This window comes from Mauremys reevesii, linkage group 11 (assembly GCF_016161935.1).
Source record: "Mauremys reevesii isolate NIE-2019 linkage group 11, ASM1616193v1, whole genome shotgun sequence".
In the NCBI taxonomy this organism is placed as follows: Eukaryota; Metazoa; Chordata; order Testudines; family Geoemydidae; genus Mauremys; species Mauremys reevesii.
The window spans coordinates 21,606,998-21,629,444 of record NC_052633.1 but is presented as its reverse complement, the minus strand read 5'-3'; the positions used below and the strand labels follow the sequence as shown (position 1 = coordinate 21,629,444).

Below are 22,447 nucleotides of genomic sequence, written 5' to 3'. Positions count from 1 at the left end.
CTAATAAAAAAAACACCAAAAACCCCACCACGCTCCATTACACAAGCTGCAGATATTTTGGTCTCACCTGTCAAACAAGTTGAGTTTTGACACAGACTGCTTAAGTTTCCACTGACCTGGCAACCCACGTCCCTTTCTCACAAGCTTCTTAACATCCTAAAAACTTCACAGCGGAGCACTTCGAGAGGATTTGATGGAGGAGGCGGGGGGGGGGGGATTAATTGAGCGCACATCTCTTTTTATGGGAATAAAGGAACTAAAACCATTTTAAGATGAAGGCCTTTGCATGTTTTTCTTCTGAAAGAATCTTTGCATCAACTGCAATGAATTCAACAGTGTGTCTAAGCAGCTATTCTCTGCCACCAGTGAGGGCTTTGCAATGTGGCAGTGAATTACATAAAACTTGCAGCAAGCTGTCAGGACCATTTAATGTGATGCTAAGCATGTTTCCTGCAATGGAAAGAGACATTTTCGAGGCGTTACAGCCCTTTCAATATCACTGAATTGGTTTTGCCGCAGTGGGCTGCATTTTCAGAAGGAGGCTGCACAACCTGCAACCAGGGAAATTGATGCAAGTTTTTTGGTGTTTTCCATAGCCCTTGTATTCATCTAATGGCTCTAACACAACCCATTAGCTCAGAGGCACATTAGATGCTAGGAGCGCATTGCCATTCTTCCCAGACTGCAACTGGGAAACTGTGAGGACCGCTAAGGGCAATTTAAAACTTTCCAGAAACCCACAGAAGTTTGTCTTTTTCCTGCAGTCTCTTGGCTGCCTGGGAAGGCGTCTGAAACTCCTCCTTGTGTCAGTTCTAAAACAGTGCTATCCCTGTGCCCTGTGAGGAATGTGCTGAAACCCTGAGAATACCACAACTCACATGCAGGCCATGTGGGCTGGCGGCAGCGGGCTCCGCTCAATTAAGATATTTTAATTTGTCATTCTCAAAGCAGATGTGTCTGAGCTGGAAAACTTGGGAGGTGACCACACTGATCTCCCTCAGGGCCCATGGCACAAGGAACTTGGCGAGTGACTGTATTTCTGCCAAAGCACAGGACAGATGTTTTCTCACTTCTTCACAGTCACCATATCAGTCACCGGTCAGGTAGCCTCGTGAAAGTTGGTTCTGTTTGCTTTTGTAATATGATTAACTGAAGAGGATTCTCTAAGGAATAGGATGATGCTCTTCTGTGGCTTTGGATTCTACCTACAATAACAATGAGATGGTACTTATAAAAATAGTGCTAATAAAACTTTGCTCGTCTATTGCATTCTTCATTCCAAAGCACTTTAACAAAGTTCTATATATTTGTGCCCAGATATCATGGTGATGAGAGTATTAAAAATGGCATTACATCCTAGTTTCTAGATTATGCACATATCACATGATTGAAAAGCAGTCACTTCTTGTTCAGGGAGCAGTAGCAAACCAGGCCCCTGATGTCAAAGGACATGTGTCCGTGGGCACTTGGGTAAATACATGCTCTTACAAGAAGCAACAGGGACAGAGCCTCCATGCAAAGAGACAGGACAAAACCTGGGTACGTTTTTTCAGTTCTCTGGCAATTCTGAAAAAAAAAAATTAAGAATAGTTTCAGGTGAAACTGAAAACAATGTCTTTTGTAAATTTTTTGGCATGTCAAAAAGTTGGAAAAAGTTCCATTTGGAATCAAACAATGCTTTGTTCAAAACAAAAAAAACTTTGTTTCAATAAGCATTGTTTTAACATGGTGAAAAAAAATAACTGGAAGGAAATTTCAAAACGAGAAGCTTTTTCAACCCAAAAAAACCTCAACGCTTTTTAATTTGTTTCCGGAGTTTTTTGGTTTTGCTTTTAATGAACAATTCTGCCAAACTGACATGAATTCACAAAATGTTGCAGTGTCACCAAATCCGTGTTTTTAGCCAAAAAAGTTTTGGCCAAAAATTGTGCCCAGCTGTAGACTAGAAAAAAACCTCCGGTCTCAAGGTCTCATCTTAAAGGTCCACACACAGTAAATGGGCTTGGATTGAAGTTCTCTTGCTCAGAAGGATGAAAGGCTGAAATGCTGCTGCTGAGATTCAACCCTCTTGTTTTAGTGAATCTAGGTATTCATACTTGACACTAACTGTAAGACACATCCCCATAAATATAAAATATTTCATTTTTAGGTCTAAAATAAGTTCATTATGATTTTTTTTTATTCATTGATTGGATTCACTACAATGTTTATAGGCTTACAAATTACATTTGGGTGCATACGCCTTTAAGAGTTCAGCAGCAGCCGAAATAGCCAGAGGTTAAGACCAAAATAGTCACAGATGGCTTCCAATTTCGGGTGCCCAAATGATGACATTTGATTTCAGAGGCATGGGAACCCACAGTAAAGCTGAAGTTAGGGAGGATCCATGCATCTACCCACATGGCTCTTGTATGGGGTGGCAGGAGGGGAGAGAATCAGGACCTTAAATCTATCGTTCTGAAAATGGAGGTATTCAAGTGCTACGTTAGTTATGCACCAAGTAGTAAGAGAAATGTTATTGAGTTTTTACAAAAATACTGCAAATTCCCAGAGTGAAGAAATCTGTACAGTTGGAGTATTAGAGCCACCTAAAAAACAGCCAGAAAAAAAAAAAGATTGTGACAAAAGCATGTTTTTGTCCTCAAATGCATCTTTAAATCAGAAGAGGATCAGGGTACATCAGGGTTACTTTGGCCAGTCAGGAACCTAAGAATGACAGAAAACTGGGAGTAGGCCCTGATCCTGTACATACTCAATGCACATACTTCACTTTAAATACTTAGTCAATGGGCCTACTCATGTGCTTAGCTTTAAGCATGTTGGGGCCATTCTTACTAAAATAAATTGTTATGGAGCTATAACAACATACACCAGTTGAGCATCTGAGCCAGAGAGTCTTTAATACACCATACTTTATGAAGGGTTAACTAATTCTCAACTTAGCAGAATACAGGAATATAATCTTAACATTTACAAATACATTTTTAAACGAAAACACTGGAAAAATCAGCTCCTCCTTCACTGAGCTGCCAAGACCCAAGTTCAGGATTCTGGGTTTCTCCAGCTAGACAGGGTCCCTAACAATAAATCCACTCCCTGAGCTGTGTTAAGCATGGATCACATCATGAACGGTAGCAGGAGATACCCAGAGGTATTTGCAGCTAAAAGTCTTTTAGTTCATCTCATCCCCCAATGCAGGTGGCCCCTCTCAGCATCATTCTTCCCTCTCTTTCTTGCCCCTCCCCACCACGAGGGGTGTCTCAGAGGGGGTCGGTAGGGCCGTGCCTGGGCTAGTCTATGCTGGGTGGTTCTATGGCAACAGGCAGAACTGACAGCACAGCCTTCCATGATGGTGAAATGAATCCCTGTGCAGAGAGCCAGTGCAGGGCCCACGACCCCACTTCAGCACCAGCCCATCTCCGCAGCATCCTTCTGGGGCTAAGTGACAAAGCTGTGGGTGTAGTGAAGGGAGTTTCCAAGTTTTAACAGTCTTGCATCACGGTAGCCCTTCTGTGTCCTTTTTAGTGCTGCCACGTCACCTCTAGGAGGCAGAGGATGACAGTTATAACTATGCACACAGGACTGTAAATCCTTTTAGCGCTTTAAATGTATTCAGTATAGATTCATGGACCCAAGCACATACAGACTTTTGAACCCCCCCAAAGGACACATTCTTTCATATCTAGCGTTTGGGGTTGGACCTATCTCTACTGATCATGCAGCCCCAGAAAATAAAGGTGCACACGTGGTGTTCTAGAGTCTGACAATGTCTCTGTAAGCTTTCTAGGTAGCAATCTTTGTAGAGTTTATGTATTCCAGTCAGTAATCTCAAGTCCCAGCTCCTGCTCAAATGTGCTGCTGATGTTTGGCCAAGCCTTAAAAGCCTCATCATTTTCTAAACAAGGCACAAACAACCCTTCATCATCGTTTCTATGGATGTAACATTGGGTTTTCTTTCCTGTAGATCTTGACCATTAAAGGAAATGGGAGAGGAACTGTGTGGGGGGCATCCAAGAGGGCAAACTGTAATTAGGCTTAATAGGATAAAAAAAATGTACAGAGTAGAATTTAAGCTGGATATCAGAAAATATTCATACTCATGAATATTATTAGACTGTGGAATATCCCCCAGGGGCCATGGAGTAAGCCCCATGACTGAGTCACTTAAAACCAGCCTGAACAGACTCCTTGAGAAAACACTGTAGAGAACAATCCAGTGTCATGTCCTGGGAGAGAGACAAGAGGATCTCATTTTAGGATCTCGTGAAGCATAAATTGGGTTGGATTGTTGGAAGCTGTTCTCGTCCTTGAAAAAGCAGGATTTGGGCAACGGGGGGGAGGGTGTCCAGAATTTTGCTTGACACTTTACATAGTTTTGAGTATGAGCTTGTGTACCAGGCCCCTAACCTTTCCCAGAGAGGGATTGCTGCTGTGATATCAGTTAGGTACGTGTTGGTTAACTGACGCTGATACTTGAGGAGTAACTGGTATACAAGTGGGACATTTCATAACGCAACTGTGTGCTTGTTGCTCCCCTCCCCCGTACCTGTTGACTGTTCACTTGTCTCTCTTTCAGCTGTGAGCTCTCCAGAGCAAGGATGGGGCCTTTCGTGCTTGGAAAGCCTACCTCGGGCGCGGCCAGACCTTTATTTAAGAGGCCTGAGGTTCCAGAGTCACCATTAACTATGTCAAAACCGAGCCTTCCTAGACCAAGAAATATCTCTAGACCTAAATTTTTGGAAGTCACTAGTGATTTGTGGGGTGCTTCAATTTTTGGGTCTCCAGCTCGAGATGCCATAAAGGAGCCTTATTTTCAGAGCTTTCCAAAAAAATAAAAAAAACAACCAGCCCCTTTTAAGGTATTTTGAGTTAGGTCTTTAAAACACGAGGCACACAAAATCACTAGTCACTTGATTCCTCTTGTGGGAATAAAAATGAGCCCCACCAAGTTCTGGCATCTGGATTCCAGCACAGGATAAGACAGGGAAGCAAATTATTTCAAATATTCAATTTTAAAATGATATGTCAACGTGAACATTTCTAACGGAGTAGTCAGTAATAGAAGGCAACCAGCCACAACAGAAGGATAGAGAGAGAGAGCCATTTATATGACTACAACCAGTTATCCCTCTAAGCACATATTTGGCTGGCCGTCTGGAAAATGCCGGGGTTAAATGCCAATACTTGTGCAACCACTTGAAACTACACTATAAGCTCAGCACAAATCCTTTAACATGACACCAATGTTGAGTCAGAATCCTACATTGTTAAAGATACTAATGCTTAAAAACAGATGTCAGCAATTTTTCTACGAAACAGAAATTGAGTTACTGGGGTTTTATAGAAGCAGATGAGTTATGTGAAAGTGTTCATTGGAGTCATTTTTAAATTCGGAGTTTAAAGATGCACTTTTGTGAAGAGGCAGAGGTGAAAGTAAGCCGGTACGGTCCGGTACCGGCAAGAGCCAGTACACTGTGCCGGACTGGACCAGCTTCCCCAGGCTGGCGATTTAAAGGGCCCGGGGCTCCCTGCAGCAGCCAGAGCCCCAGGCCCTTTAAATCACCGCCCAAGCCCGGCTGCCAGTGCCCCAGGGTAGCGGCAGCAGGGCTCTGTCGGTGATTTAAAGGGCCCGGAGCTCCGCTGTGGTAGTGGCAGCCGGAGCCCGGGGCCCTTTAAATCACCCCTGAATCCCGGGGCTCTCAGCTGCCTCTGCAGGTGGTAGCTCTGGAGGTGATTTAAAGGCCCCAGGGCTCCCAGCCGCAGCCCCTGGGCCTTTAAATCTTGATTTAAAGGGCCTGGTATGTAAAGGTCCTGCCTCTTCTGACTTAGGCCACACCTTTTCTGACTGAGGCCACACACCCTGCCCAGGACTCCAGCATACCGGTAAATCCTTTAAGTTACTTTCACTCCTGTGAAGAGGTGGCCTTTCAAACTCTCAAAACTATTTACTTTTGTGTTATTTCCCTTATCACACAACTATTGAGAATATTTGTGCTGAAACAAAGATTTGCTTCTTCAGTGCACAAGTTAGAAGTAGAGCAAGTCAGAAAATGGTAAATATTTTTCATGATTTTGACTGATATTTTACTTTTTTTTTAAAATGAAAACCTGAATGAAAAATGTTTGGTTTTAGGTTAAAAGTACACTTTTTGGATGAGAACAAAAATTAATGACCAAACTTTTTCCACCAAAAAACAAATTTAACTGAATCTGAAATTTTAGGTTAAAAAAAAAAGTCATTTTTTGTTGGAAAACCCTGCCCTACCCCCACAACTGCTGACAGGGAATTATCAACCAGCTCTACTCAGAAGCTTCTTAGCCTTTTGACAATGATCAATTCACCCTCTTGGAAGTCTGTGGAAAGACTGTGGTGTGCATGATAAGTATAAAAGGATAAATCACCCCCCACCTCTCAGCAGTCACCGTGGCCTCGGGATCAGTTATCCCCCAGTGCCACGTTGTTCCAATGATGTAATGATTCTATTTTTTATTCTTCCTCAGCTTACTGTGGGGAGAGTTACATGGGTGCAGCCCTAGACTCAACCAGAAGACTTCAGCTTTCCTTTATTTGTGTGTGTAGTTTAATTTAGTTCTTAATAAGAACAGTTTTCCCAATTCAATTCCAGAGACAACATCCTTCATTGAGAAGGAGACTATCTTTTCCACCTGTATCTTCTCTAGTCATTTAACATCTCTTTTATCCTATTATTGAATTTGTGACATCAAGAGTTTCCCTTGCAAGCAACCATGATGTCAAACACAGGCCTAGGACGGTCACTGCCTGACTTTCACTTTTCTCAGATCAAAATAGACATTGAGAGGGAGTCAATACTTATTCAAAATGAAAACACACTCACTGCAACAGGGATTTAGGAAAAAAAATGGCTGGCCATGTGTATTATTTTTATATAAATGTTCCCACCACCTCAGGAACGCGTGCCAAACTTAACCGCTTTAAACCAAATTAAAACATCCTCACTGGATGGCATGATTCTTTGGTGGTTTTAATATCCAGCCACAGAAAAATTAAGTTATGTGCCTTTCAGTCAGAAAGTCTTGTTTCAGGTTCAGCACAACTGGGAAGTGATTAATCCGCCCCTAAAATATTCCAGATGAGAGTTGCCAACACCACTACCACTTAAAAAAAAAAAAAAAGTAAAACGACCAGCCCAAGCGGTTATCCGACAGTGAGCTCGCTCACTGTACAATTGGGTTGGAACTATTCATGCGTATATGTAAAGCAGCCACATTTTTTAGCATTAATAAGGTAAAGGAGGAAAGAGGTTCAAACATGCCAGTGAATGGTAGCCTGGATCCTGGAGATAAGGTAGAGGCAGAATCTTGGTACTTTATTGGACTCCTTGAAAGGCTTTTTGCATAGGAAATACCTACATAGCTCAGGTGCTATAGATAGTTCTATGACGTTGCTCTCCATATGATTTTATGAAAATATGGTAATAAGTGTGAATATAATGTAACTGGAACATGCTTCATGCAAAAGGTCTCTTGTAAGGTATTACAAAGCTTATAATCTACTGAATGTGGTCATCCTCTTTGTATAAATGTACCACTCTTGTAGCTGAAACTAGAAATATGAAATATAACTCTGAGGACCTATTGTAATTATGCAAAGTGTGGGCCATTAATGGTGGTTTGGAATCTCGATGGCTCCCATCAACTAGGACAATTGGTTGTAAATGGCTCTGTTTACTTGCAAGCTTCCTATGAGTCAGGCCAGGAAGAATGGAGGCTTGGGGGGGTCTCACAGGACATGTGACCATGTCACCTGGTCCTGGAATCCATCTTAAACCTGGGGCTTTTCCATTTAGAAGGAGGGGTGGGGACCCAGAGAGACAAAAGATTCCCACCTTGTGCCAAAGCTATATAAGGGGGTGGAACAGAACAAAGGGGCTGCAGTCATAAGAAATCCCCTATCTGCCATCTGAGCTGGAACAAGGATGGTACCAGGGGAAAGGATTGGGCCCAGACTAGAAAGGAGTCGAAAGAAGCTTATTGGAACATCTCTGAGTGTGAAATTTATCTGTAATCAGTTTCTTAGTGTATTAAGCTTAGACTTGCATGCTTTTGTTTTATTTTGCTTGGTAACTTACTTTGTTCTGTCTGTTATTACTTGGAACCACTTAAAATCGTACTTTTTATATTTAATAAAATCACTTTTGCTTATTATTGAACCCAGAGTTAGTGATTAATACCTGGGGGAGCAAACAGCTGTGCATCTCTCTCTATCAGTGTTATAGAGGGCAGACAATTTATGAGTTTACCCTGTATAAGCTTTATACAGAGTAAAACTGATTTATTTGGGGTTGGATCCCATTGGGAGCTGGGTCTCTGGGTGCTGGAGACAGGAGCACTTCTTAAGCTGTTTTCTGTTAAGTTTGCAGCTTTGGGGGGATGTGGTTCAGACCCGGGTCTGTGTTGTAGCAGGCTAGCGGGTCTGGCTCAACAAGGTAGGATACTGGAGTCCCAAGCTGGCCGGGAAAACGGGCTCAGAGGTAATCTCAGCACGTCAGGTGACAGTCCCAAGGGGGTTTCTGTGACCCAACCCGTCACAAGTACCTGGGAGGCAGACAGGCCATGAATACACAGAACCATGGTCAGGAGCACTGTGTAAAGGAGAATTGTTGGGGAAGTCTCCTCCCATAGTGCAGTCCAATGGTGGGACCACTAGTGTAGAAAGGACGCAGGCATTTCTACCAGAATTTCCTCTTTTGTTTCAATTAGCGATACAGGAGGCAGGCAGTGTTGTAGGAAAGATCTTGTTGATCATCCACAAAGGCCAGAGTTAAATGCTGAGAGTACACAGTGTTACATGTGTTTGTATCTAGCAGTCCAGCCACAAGCTTGCATTCTTGAACACCAGGTGTCAAACCAAACTAGGTCCCATCTGAAACCTCACCCCCTTTCTCCAGTCCCACTCATCATTTTATACTTGCTACCCCGAACAGAGATACAATGGTGGTAGTCTTTGCCATGTCCTCTGGTTGTTTTCCTCAACCTGTCATCATCACCCCAGTGCTCTCTTCCCTGAGCTAGCTCCCATCCATGGTCCAGCCACTGCCAGACTTTGAGAAACAGACTCAGCCAACATGGTCAGACAAAATGGAGATAGAATGCTGGGTGCCAGCAGTATGTTTTAAAACATTCCAACCCAGGCCTTCCCGCGGCCTTCCCAACGGCCCCATATACACATTTTGCAGGAGGGAGTGAGAAGAATGAGAAAACAGACCAAATTTAATGGAAAGAAAAGGCTCAATAACTTAGTTTTAGTGTGGATGTGTAGAGTAGATTCTAACCTTTAAAAAAAAAAAAAACCAAAAGGAACCTCCTGAATTAAAAAGAAAACACTAGTTTGTGTTCAATGCTTTGATATTCTTTTGGCAACACCCTCCCTTCTGCTGCATTTAATGATATCGCCACAAAGAAACGCAGTTACTGTCTTATGTGGGGAGGCATATTTGTGGCTGACAAAGTGCTGCAAATATTGCAAAGAAAGCTTTGATAATTTTAAACCTCAACACGTTCGCCCCAGTTTTTACAGCCAAGTCATTTGGTAGACAGTCGTGTTTTCTGCTTCTTATTTTCCATTTCATATCCTCTGATTTTTATTGATTCAGTTCTGGGCTGAGTATCATTTCATGTGATGAATAGGTACCAGAGACACAACTAAGGTTTGAATACTGCATTAAGTGTAATTACTTCAGTGTTTTCTGTGCAAGGGATCTAGGATCAAACACTAATTAGATTCTACTTCTTTGACACTAGAACCTCAGTGCTCTTCTAACCTGTATCCTAGTTACATCTATTTCACTAGAGAGAATTGCTTTGATCACAGGCCCAGCCTTCCAACAGCACGTCAGAATCCTCTCGCTAATATGCACTTTAAGAAAACTTATTTTCAGAAGCTGGTAAGGTCTGACGACTTACCAACCCTTTGTCTCAACCCTGGGCATTCCTCACTGTGACTCCAGGCGCCCCTGCAGGCACACCCTACACACTACTGCAATAACATTTGTACAAAATATGCCTTGTGAGTTACCATATGAAAGCTACCACCACACTGGTTATTAATGTCATTGTAAAATGAATGTGTCAACCTTTTATGTGAAGCTGTGAATTCCCGCTTTGTGATATTACTGGAAGATGTTTAAGACAAGACAGCTTAGCCTAGGTACAAGAAATAAACTGGTGAGTCCTAGACAAAGGAATGTAGGTTTACCTCAATTTCCATATTAGCAGTAAACTAAGCTATCAAGCTAAACCAGCAAGGGTTATCCTGTTCCTGAACCCCAGAGAAAGAAAATTAACATGAGTCCTGCACCTCAGAGAGGCACAGGAGACTGAATCCCCAACAAACCTTCCTGACTTGTAAGACAAAGACATCCCTTGGAGAATATAAAGAACAAAGAGATTCATCTTTATTCTTCACCTAGGAGACAAATAAACCAAGCGATTTGATCTCTGTGATAGGCCCTGGCCAGGCCAGCGAGTAAAAACCTGGAAAGGAGACTGTGGGTAAAAAATAAGGCATCTTGAACAAAGACTGAAGACCAGCCCTTGATCTACCAAGATACACAAATATCGCTACAGCGTTAGTGAAGATGCTACTACACCTAGAGGAGAGCTTCTTCTGTCGGAGTAGTTAATCCAGCTCCACAAGATGGGGTAGCTATTGACATAGCGCTGTCAACAGTGGCAGGTAGGTCAGTTTAATTACATCGCTCAGGGGGTGTGGATTTTTCACAACCCTGATTAATATAGTTATCAGGGGTGGCTCTAGCTTTTTTGCCGCCCCAAGCACAGCAGGCAGGCCGCCTTCGGCGGCGCGCTTGCAGGAGGTCCCCGGGCCCGCAGATTCGGCAGCTTGCCTGTGGGAGGTCCACCGGTCCCAGTCCCTCGGCTTCAGCATACCCGCTGCCCAATTGCCGCCGAATCTGTGCAACCGGTGGACCTCCCACAGGCATGCTGCCGAAGGCAGCCTGACTGCCGCCCTCGCTTGGAGCGCTGGTGCCTGGAGCCATCACTGGTAGTTAATATAAGTCTGTAGTGGAGACATGGCCTAAATTTCAGACTTCTTGATGCATTTTCATTTTTCTTTGCCTGTAACTATCTCTACCTTTATCTCTTGGTATCACTTAAATCGAGGCTCTTTTGTTAATAAGCTTGTTTTACTATAAACCTAGTCAGTGCTGTGTTTGAAAGGAAGGGTGTATTTACCCCAGTTAAATCAATAAGCTGTGATGCACTGACTCTTTAACAGAGCAGCAAACTTAATATCTTCTGTGAATGCACCATGGCAGGGACTGTGCATTGCAGAGAAACATCTCAAAGAAGCTCAGGGCTGAAGTTCACTGACTGTTACCCGCTAGGTGAGGTTTGGGTTGGGAGAGCCTTGAGGAGTTCGCTGCTGAGAAAGACAGGGCTGGTGTGGCAGAAAACTGACACGCAGAGTAATCACCAGCAAAACTCACTCTTGCTGACGTAGAGGGCTAACAGAGTGGCTCAAAGCTCTGTGTATCCCCAGTAGCACGTTACACTAACCCTAGACACTCAGCTATAGGAACAAACCATCGAAAATACCTTCACTTAAACCCTCACACATGCCCTGCCATCCTCCCAAAAGGGAGTGCATTGTAGAGAGGAGACTCAGACAGAGCTCTCTCTGCTGCAGTCGACTCCTTTTGGACAGATTTTTCCTTTTTCAATTATTTGTTAAGACTAAAGGTGGCAGAAGGAAGATCTCTCTATTAAACCCAAGCTCAAGTCTTGACATGGGGGAGAGTGCCACTACGCACTGCTGCTCTGATCCAAAGTCCATTGCAGTCACTGGGAATCTTTCCATTTATTCCAATACGCATCAGATCCGGTCATATAACAGGTTAGTGACACCCACAGACCAGAATTTGTACCAACCTCCATGATTTATTCTGCTCAGGGGAGACTGATCCCCCTAAAGATGTAGGCCCAAATGACTCCACGGAGCTAAACCAGGGCATGACTCCAAACTCCCAGATCTTAACTCCCTGAAAGTTAGGGAGGAAGGCTGAAAAGCTAGACGTGAATGTCGTGGTTCATGCCTCATTTCTAACGTCATTGGGTTTTAGCAAAATATCCCCTTGATTTCAAGATCACCAACTCTGGTCTTCCCTGTGATAGGAGTTAAATAGGCATTAGAAAACAAACCATGAGCTGTAAACAGCCTGTTAAAAATCCTTTCCCCTGTCAAGTGGTCAACTTTCACTCTTAGCTTCTGTGATGCCATTTCAGCAGTTCCACAATCATAGAATCTCCCAGGGTACGTAAGACCTGCATTGCTAGTGTTAAAAAATAAAAAACAAACACACACCAGAAACTCCTCCCTCCAGTATGTTTCTTAAAAAACAACCACCACCACCCATGCCCCTTTCCAGCCCTTGTGTACTCATCATAAAGCATCAAGAAAAGGGACAAGCCCCAGTTTTTCCCCTGCTGTGTAGGTTACCTTTATGTCATCCTCTGACTGCCAATCAGATGAGAGGCATCCCCCCTCCGTCCTGGTACTATGAGAGAGTACTGGGTGTGCACCTCCAGCTCTGGGGTCTGAATGTCAGTCAGCAGTACTCAGGGGCCCGTTCTCAGGGCCCTGCCACACAAGCACTAGAGAGCCACCCCCAGGCAGGGCCCTGTTGCCTTCAGCATCTGCGTAAGCATCTGTGTATGCTGAGCACAGCCAGGCCGCGGAGGGGTGTCTGGCTGCCAGGCCGCGGAGGCTCCAAGGCAACGATTTGTCCCTTAGAACAGCGAGGTGATTGGGGCAGCTTCTCAGAGGCGTCTATGAAGTGGTAGGATGTGGCAAGTTGTTGAGCTAGTACAGTCACAGTCTCTGAGGCATCTGGTCACACTAATGATTTGTAAGGAGACCTCAGGGTCCATGTCCAGTATTCCTCTACATCTTGGTTATTGTATAGGATCCTTGGTGTTTCACAGACTACTCCTGTTCCCATAAATTATGGATGGGCACAGCTTGCCAATCACCAGAAGTGACCTGTCCTTAATTTGTAAGCACACAGCCATACATCAGGGTCCCAAACATTTATTCTCCCATTGTCCCAAGCCCAGGCACACTTTCTTGCTATGATTATAAAGGATTGTGGGATGGTGGTGGGGTCACATGGAGAAACAGCGCTTTGGGTGGGTTGGTCCTGAGATGCTAAGTGCTGGGTTGAGAGTTCGGAGAGGGGATTTCTGGGTTGTGTAAGTGGGCCAAGAAGGTTGCTGTGTGGGGGGTTGGAGGAGGCAGGAGGTCAGAAGGAAAGAAATATTTGCTTCTTCCTCTGGCTGCTATCTCGCCTCCTAGCTGTCTCTCATTTCAAACCCTCAGTGGGGAATCTTGGTCAGGGGACCATAGCTACCACTGATAATGACCCTCCCCTCTCTCCCAAGATTGAGTGCTGCTGGCAGAAGCCAAGCTATCTGCAATGGGAGGGGGAGGAAAGTGAGCTAGGCAGATAATGGCTGGCCTAAGGAGAGAGGAGACTGGAGTCGTCTCTCCTGTTATGTGTAGAGCCCTGTTAAAATTATCTGTTTACTTTCTTTGTTTGTTTGGCTCAACCCCGAACCGCATTTCTTGTCTCAGTTAAGTGGAAACTGATGGCACAGAAATCCAGTTTGGAAGAGTTCCTCTAAACCCCTTCAGCGACGTACCCTTTCCACTTGCACACAGTGTAAAAAGCATATGGCCCTTTCTCCAGGAAGGGGTAAAGCCAGTTCAACATCAAGCACTGTTGTTCTTCGAGTCATTTTTTCTGGGGTATTAGGAACTAAAGTTCCATCTCTTATTTCTCTGGCATCAGGAGCTGCTACTAAGCACTGTACTTCTCAACATCCGTACTGAGTATATTGACCAACATTGTATTTCTTGTGTGTTTCTTTGGCTGGGCTTCAAGGGGGCTATGCTGGTGAATGGGAGGAGAAAGAGGGATAAGTGCGTGCGCCCATTTAATATCACAGGATTGCTGTGTTTCACTTCTATATACACACACAGAGTTAATTTGGGCAGAAGAGTACTGGGGATGGAACCCCAATACCTAACCTGCAATGTCTCCGCCTGCAGATTCCGGGAGGTCGCACTGCACTGGTCAACATTCAGAAAGTCTGTCATGGCAGCAGGGAGATGAACTTGAGTTCTGTCATCATTTATTAAACCTTGTGCAGAAACTAATTGTTGTGTATTTGGTTGTCATGGCAATAGAATCTCGTGTTGCTATGGCAACTGAGTTAGATTATTAGGGGTTAGCCCAGCAGTTTTGGCTGGCTGTTGGTTAGTTCTGTGTGTAGCTATAAATGGCTGCTCCAAGGTTTACAGCTCTCTGTGTCTCCAATGATTCTTCCTAAAACTGTTGCCCCCAAGGATATAACACTAATGGGCCCATGAGAAAAGCATGACCCCAAAGCAGCCATTCAACCAGACACCTTGTTGGCAAGAAGAGCCTCATATGCTATAGTTTCACTAGCAAAGTAGACAGCATTCCCTTACCTCCCTCAAGATCTTCTGGGGACTACACTGAGAGGCTGGGGTTGCCACGGGATATATTTTAATATCAAATCACTGCAGCATGATCCACAGGATGATTAGCGCAGTTCAGCCTCAGTTGGGATATTATGACTTATTTTATTCCTATTAGTTTCCAACTGATCTTGGAACACAAGCATTACATCTGATTCTAATGAAACTTTAGACTTTGTTTTTTTCAGTCAGCTAATGAAATAGTTGAACCTTCCCAGGACTCGCTGTAATTATAACAAAGGCCATGCATTATCACGAACAATGTTAACTTCTTTATGAGATGTTACTTTAAATCCTTCAGGACTTGCACACTGCTACGTTTGGAAATGCACATTTAGGAGTGAAAAGCAATCCAACAACGCCCTGTTGAAATGTGACCTTACCTGGCAGAGATGCTTTCACACAGTAACTCTTGGTTCGGTCTCTTGGTTATGTTAACAGGAAAAGCCACTTTAAAAATCTCTTTTGCTCATGAAAGCCTCAAGCGTACATAGAGATCATTCACATTTCGAATGTCAGTTTAAAGACTTGTGAATAAATGGAAGCACAAAGCTTCAAGTGCAGAGATCGACACAAACCTGCACAAGTTTCTCAGTCTGAGCACACGCCAGAAAGTTTAGGTTCGCACCGGCTTTTCCAAGCGGTTTGGCAAGTGGCAGCACGTTCAGGACTGAAAGTCGTTTCCATTTGCTGGGCTGTTTGCCGGCCTGCATGAAACAAGTTGGTGGTCTCAGTCCAATTCCGATGCTTACCACAGAAAAGCCACCATCATAATTGGAATTAATTGTCATCCTTGTTGGCAGCCTCAGCTGAGAAACCAAAAAATAAATAGATGGTGGTAGCTGAGCTACACTTCACCCCTAGATGCTGCTACAGGTCAGGGCTGAGGTATATTGAGTGTGGGGCGGGGGGAAAGCAGGTGTTCATGGGGGAGGGGGAGAAAATGGGTGAGAAACATGTGCTGTTGCTACAATCCCTCCTACAGACAAGTCTAGTTCTCTAGCATCTTGACAGACCAGTTAGTGAATCAGTGACCGTAAAGCAATCAGAAGATTCAGTGCACCATCATAGCCTCTTTGGCGAGACAGTCTCATGCACTGAACAGAGACTCAGGAGATCTGGGTTTTATTCCCAACTCTGCCGCTGGCCTGCTGGGTGACCTTGTATGAATCATGTCTCTCCATGCCTCAGTTTTCCCACCTGAAAAAGGGGATCTATGTCTTCTTTGCAAACACTTTGAGATCCACAAATGGAAAGTGATCTATAAAAACTACAAATAAATAATAATAAGTATTTGTTTAAGAAAAAGACATGTCTAACAATGAGATTTAGCAATAGGTGCAGCTGAACCAGCAATCAACACAGTTGGTCTTTGTCTATGCTTCCGCTGTAGCACGTTCAACTGTGCCACTAGCTAGCACACATTGCCAATAGAGGTCTTTTACTGAGCAAACCCTAAACTAGGTAGCCACCGAATTTTCCTTGAACTATTTTTAAAAAAAAAGTGACATTCCACTGAGAAGCAGGTAGAGGTCAGGAATAACTACGTACTCTCTGACATGCCAAAAGAACATACAAACATGCTACTTGAACTTCAGACAGACTGCGGCTGCCTTAGGAGTGTGAGTTTCTTTTGAACACGTTCCCCTTTAACCATCGTTTTGAGAAAACTGTAGGAATTTTTCTTTAAAATTCCCTGGCTGACCTGACTCAAAGGGTAACAGAGCATAGTGCGAGCTCATAGGATAGTCATTTTTCTTTGTAAAGGAAAGCTAGTGAAATTCTGTACGCTCTCCCCAACTTTTATACACCTGACAGAAATCCATTTCTTTAAATCATGGTCCTCTTAGGGATTTATGTCCTTTCCACCAATTAAATTGAACACTCTCCACTGAAGCACTCTCCATGGCACTTTTCCCTCAGACAATACAAGCTTTGGCACAGATAACGACCTCTCACGAGTTGACCAGGAGGGGGTGCTGAGAAAGTGGAGCAATTTCTCATTGATTGCGCTCTTGGAAATCCTGTTTACAAAAGCCTGGAAATGACAAGTGTTGTGAGAAAAAGAGATAGTGTGGTGGCATTAGACTGTGAGAACGAATAACTATCAATGGACATACCTGTGTCTCTTTTCATCCGTTTTCACATCTCGGCCTCATACGTACTTTCTAGTGGGGATTTCTTTTACCAACCCTCTCTAGGCACATGTCATTGTGCTTGGTACATCTACAGGTTGGCTCAAAGCCAGCAAATAACTTCTAAAATGCTGCTCAATAGTCTCCCTCCCCCAGGTAAGAGAGGGAAGATTCACCTTCCAGCATTGAAGGTCATCAAATTTAGTCTTTGCTCCACTGGCAAGGAAAGAGAGCACATTTCAGAGCTAAGCACCATTCACCAAGAATGCCTCGATAGCAGTATTTGCTGTACATTAACAGACAAACAGGAGTTTTTCTCTCTCTCTTCCTTCTCAGAAAGAACAGGACCATTTTTTGCTCAAACTTTCCATATAAACTCACCTTTGGGCAGAGGCCAGGTATGGAAAATTTCAGCCCGAAAGGTGGAAGTTTCATGAAGTTATACAGAACTGAAGAGAGGGTTTTATAACACAAAGGCTGGGGCAATCTTAACTACAGCTGTCACAACAGTTCCAACCCTTACAACGTAGCAATGAACATGTCATTTGCTTTTAAGAAACCTCCAGATGACAGCACTAAAAACACTTTTAAATTGACATCATAGCGCTGCTGAACTACACTGCGAGTTAAAACGGCTCCAACTTAAACTAACACAGCTTGCCTAAAACCTGAACATTCATTATAACAGTTTCCCTCTCCAAACCAATGTGGTGTATATAGGATATGTAATGTGCTGCAGTGGAATAACAACTTTATGGAAATACTAATGGTGAAATATAAATAACTTATTCATGGCTTGGCCATTCATGAGACAAACTTGTTTCCCTCATCAGGATTAGAGATTCCACCCTCTCTTCCCCCTTCCTACCCGCTTTTTGATTATAAATCATGCTAAATAAAAGCTACTGATAAAACACGGATTTAAAAAAGAGGAAATACATTTATTCCATGAGATTGGTAACACAGTCAAAGGTCACCGTAAGTGCATGTACTCACCTCTAGGGCACCCCCTCAACTTGGACATCCCCTCATCTCCAGTGGCCCCGCTGGGCTCTCTCTCAGACTTGCACCTTCTCTCAACTCTGTAGCTTCACCCTCTGGCCGGGTCACATAAAAGTCTAAACCCAGGGGAGCAGGAACAAGTCTGAATAAAAGTCCAAACAAGCCTGCACATCAATAGGTCTCCCACCCCTCTCATCTTCAATGTAGTTCCTTTCTTGGAACTACTTCAGGGCCTGCCCTGCAGGAGCCTAACCTGGTCCTGGTGTTCCTCCTCTGTTGTTGTCCATTAAACCCAATCCCAGGGCTTTTCTCCACCAGAGGAACCACTCTCCTCTACAGCTGAGCTCCCTCAATCTATTTATAAGGCCTTGCGCCACTCCCTCTGGCCAGGAGGCAATTAGTTACTCTCCCCCCTCTCACACCAGGTGCAGAGCATGACAAATTGGGTTCTTTCCCTTGCCTTGCAGATGATGGGGCTTAAGCCCCATCACAGTCACACAACCTGCTGCAGTGCTAGTCAAATAACCTGTGGTTATAGTTATTTACATTGTAAGTTCTTTAGGACAAGGACCATCTCTTATTCTGTGTTTGTACAGCTTAGCACAGTGGGGCCCTGTAGCAGGGTGGACCCTGCTCCGGGGTTTTAAGGCGTTAAAAGTGGCCTGACAGAGCTGGGCTGATTGGGAAAGTGGCTGCAGCTGGAGGCCACGCCCCAAACTGAAGCCCTGGGGCTTATAAGAAGCAGGGAAGCCAGAGCCCAGACGGAGTCTCTCTCTGGCTCTAGAGAGAGATGGGCCTGGCTGCTTAGGGCTTAAGACAAGGTACCTGAGGGAAGCAGTGCTGGGGAATAGGCTGAGGAGCCGGGGAGCTCCAGCCTAGAAAGCCCCAGGCTGCGGCCTAGCAGTGGGCCAACAGGTATTGAGGGGTTGCAGAGGGCAACCTAGGGGTAGGACGAAGCAGCAGGTCCAAACCCCCTTTGCCTGTGATGAGTGGGCTGATACTGCAGTCTGCCCCAGGGTGTGGGGCTAGACCATGACTGACAGTAGCCACTACTGAGGCAAGGCGGGGATAGTAGCGTGGGGTTCCCCTGGGAGGGGGAGACCCAATTATAGATAGCGGGCACCGGGTCCAGGGAGGGACGCCGGGGCCAGAGAACAGGTGGGTCACCAGCCTGCTGAGGGCGCTCCAGGGCTGGACCGAGGGACATTCCGGGACCGACCAGCAGGAGGCGCGGCAGGGGTGAGTACCGACCCTGTTACAGTGGCACCTGACCAGGGACCGTTTGAACCGCCCCTGATACAAAGGGCCTGGGCAAGAACTGGGGGACAGTTGCCCAGAGGACGGTGGACTATTGCCTGGACTTTGAGACTTGAGAGACTGGAGAAAATGAAGAACCGAGACTATTATTGGAGAGCCTGTGTGGCCCGGCTCACCGAGCAGCAAGCAGGGCTGCTTCAGCTGCTGCGGGGGAGGGCACAAGGACTAGGCACCTGGGGCAGGAGGCTGGTGCCAAGGCCAAGGAACTGTTGGACCTGTGGAGAACCAGGACACTTGAAAAGGGAGTGCCCCCATGGAACTCGCAGGGCCCAGGCAAGCCCTGAAGGAAGGGCTATGCCAAAAATGGACCATGGACAGACTCGAGTGCCCCCTGTGAAGCCAACAGGGGGGCTCAAAATGTGTTGGGCCTGTGGGGAACCTGGGCACAAGAAAAGGGAATGCCCTCAGGGGACTCACAGGGCCCAAACTAGCCCTGAGGTGGTCAGGGGTGGGCACTGGATGTGCTGCTTCTGCCACAAGGGGCACAAGAAGCCTAGTCCCCAGAGAAGTTGGGGGAAACCGGAGGACCAGGCCAGGTCCAAGATTGCCCCAAAGGAGGGGGTTGTGACGGCCAAGACCCCAAAGAGGGGCCTGGCAGGGGCAGAGAGGCCCCAGACAAACTGGGGATCCCATGGAGGAGCTGAAAAGGCTACCATGGGAACCCAAACCCTGGAGGAAGGAAGCAGGCTGCTCCAAACGCTGGAGAGCCTGCGAGAAGAAAGAGATTCTCTGCGGGCCCAGTTAAGGAGAAAGCTGGGCCGGTAGAGCACCCCACCTGCCCCCCGGTGGAGGGGTTCTTGAGGTAGGGGGTGTGTAGCAGGGTGGACCCTGCTCCGGGGTTTTAAGGCGTTAAAAGTGGCCTGACAGAGCTGGGCTGATTGGGAAAGTGGCTGCAGCTGGAGGCCACGCCCCAAACTGAAGCCCTGGGGCTTATAAGAAGCAGGGAAGCCAGAGCCCAGACGGAGTCTCTCTCTGGCTCTAGAGAGAGATGGGCCTGGCTGCTTAGGGCTTAAGACAAGGTACCTGAGGGAAGCAGTGCTGGGGAATAGGCTGAGGAGCCGGGGAGCTCCAGCCTAGAAAGCCCCAGGCTGCGGCCTAGCAGTGGGCCAACAGGTATTGAGGGGTTGCAGAGGGCAACCTAGGGGTAGGACGAAGCAGCAGGTCCAAACCCCCTTTGCCTGTGATGAGTGGGCTGATACTGCAGTCTGCCCCAGGGTGTGGGGCTAGACCATGACTGACAGTAGCCACTACTGAGGCAAGGCGGGGATAGTAGCGTGGGGTTCCCCTGGGAGGGGGAGACCCAATTATAGATAGCGGGCACCGGGTCCAGGGAGGGACGCCGGGGCCAGAGAACAGGTGGGTCACCAGCCTGCTGAGGGCGCTCCAGGGCCGGACCGAGGGACATTCCGGGACCGACCAGCAGGAGGCGCGGCAGGGGTGAGTACCGACCCTGTTACAGGCCCCCGTCTCCATGGCCCTTTAGGCACTACCATAATAAATATGATACATAATAATTATTAGAAAGAATAAGCACCAAGAAAAGAACCTTTTACCAAGAGAACAATATGAGATGGTGAGCACAGGACAGCAATAACCGTCCTGCATGTTATTGGAGGGTATGGATCAGCAGACTGGCTTAGGGACACTACTCTAGGCTGTCATGTGAAAGACTCCTCTGTTCTGGCTTCTCGCTCTATAGTCTGGCCAGGGCTGGTCCAACAGAAACCCTTCCTCTCCACCACAGAGCAGTGCTGCTGATGGGGAGAGTCCCATGAGGGCAGGGGACTGGACTCGATGACCTCTCGAGGTCCCTTCCAGTCCTAGAATCTATGAATCTATGAAACGCTTCTGTGGCTAGTAAGGAAGCAAGTGGGGATCCAACAGAAAGGGAAGAAAAATTGCTTTAAGCAAATTATCACTGCCCCTAGTGGAGCCTCAGAGCTGGGGGCATGAAAACAAGCCTTTTAATTTTTAGTGTGGTGTAAATAGCATCTTAGGATGGATGTGTAAGTCAGGAAATAGACCCAAGATCTTGAACCACATTCTGTTTCCCAACTTCAAGCGAGCTAACCATTTCCTTACTCTTCACAGCAAGCCAAGATACAGCATTCTGATGGTTAGAGCAGAGGGACTGGGAATCTGTAGATCTGTGCTCTATTCCCAGCTGACACTAACTCACTTGAACTCTATGCTTTTGAAAAGTGTTTTGTGATCCTTCAGCTACAACAATCCTCAGTCACATGTGTCAGCCACACACACTAATTCACAGCAGACCAGGAAGTTCTTTTCAAACTAACACCACACTCCAAAAACTACTGAATGTGCCAATTAAATATATAATATGCATTATTATCAGATTATACAAAATTACACAGAGAAAATTACACTTCATTAGTTAACTCAGCAGAAATGATTCAAAGCTTTTCAGAAAAGATAATATCCAACCACAGCTGTGATTTGTAGAGTCCTCAAAATCATTGCAGCCAGTTCAAGCAAATGTCAAAATAAAAAACAAAAAGTTTTCCCTACCATACAAGCTAAAGTTTTTTCACATCCAATACTATAATTAAAGAGGCTGATTTTAGAGTTAATATTAAATTATGCAACCCAGAGAGAGATGATATTCAATGCATTGAACTATATATTATTCTTTTGTGAATTGTGAAGTGTTTGCTTATGAAACACTATGAGAGATGGAAAGCTACTATTTACCATGGGTGTCCTATTCTCATTGTTGGAAGTATGGCCTCCAGCTGGAGCTTTTTATAACTGGGAAAGTAATTTGAACTTTGCCCTTTGGTCCCAGGTCTGCTGGGAAATGTAGTTGAGTACCAAGTGGCCTCTTTGCTAGACACATCTTTGTGAGTGATCAGTTTAAAGAATGTGGTTTTAATAAGGGACTGTTTGTGTGGTTGGCCCATTCTGACACTAGCACCCCAACCTTTCAGGTCAGCTTCCCAGTGGAGGAGAAATTCGTGATTCAGAATCTGAGTTTATTCAAAGTGTAATTTGTTTTATTTACACCTGTACACCAGTCCTACAAAAAAAGTGATCAATCAGCATGCAGGCAAGAAGCTCATCTCAGCAACAATGTCCAGTTCCTAGGAGCAACTCTGCCTCAAGAACTCTCTCTCTGAGATCAAAGCAAACAGAAAACTCTCCTGCTGCCTGCATAGCTCCCTCTACACAGAGCCCACTTCTCCCACGTGTTGGGGTAGCTTCTGAGACCGTATCCACTCAGTTCCCAAGAGTTCAGCTTGACTTCCAATTTGTCACAGAGGTTTCTTTATTGGCATGTATTCAAACTACACTTGAGTTGATCAGACTCAAGAGAAGAGTGGATACAGGGCATACCACACATCCAGAGTTACACAGCAAAACCTCTTCCTTTATATACATTTACAAATTACACTGCATTTACTATACGTTG

The 22,447-nt window shown here is 45.3% G+C and overlaps 1 long non-coding RNA gene across 1 annotated transcript; it reads right to left on the bottom strand.

Annotated features, from left to right (window-relative positions):
* Positions 1–408: 408 nt before the first annotated feature.
* LOC120374926 lies at positions 409–14,219 on the bottom strand. The gene is made up of 2 exons (XR_005586343.1): positions 14,090–14,219; positions 409–1,205 (listed from the first exon to the last, which is right to left on the bottom strand). It is a non-coding gene; the product is annotated as an uncharacterized LOC120374926 (long non-coding RNA).
* Between the last annotated feature and the right edge of the window lie 8,228 nt (positions 14,220–22,447).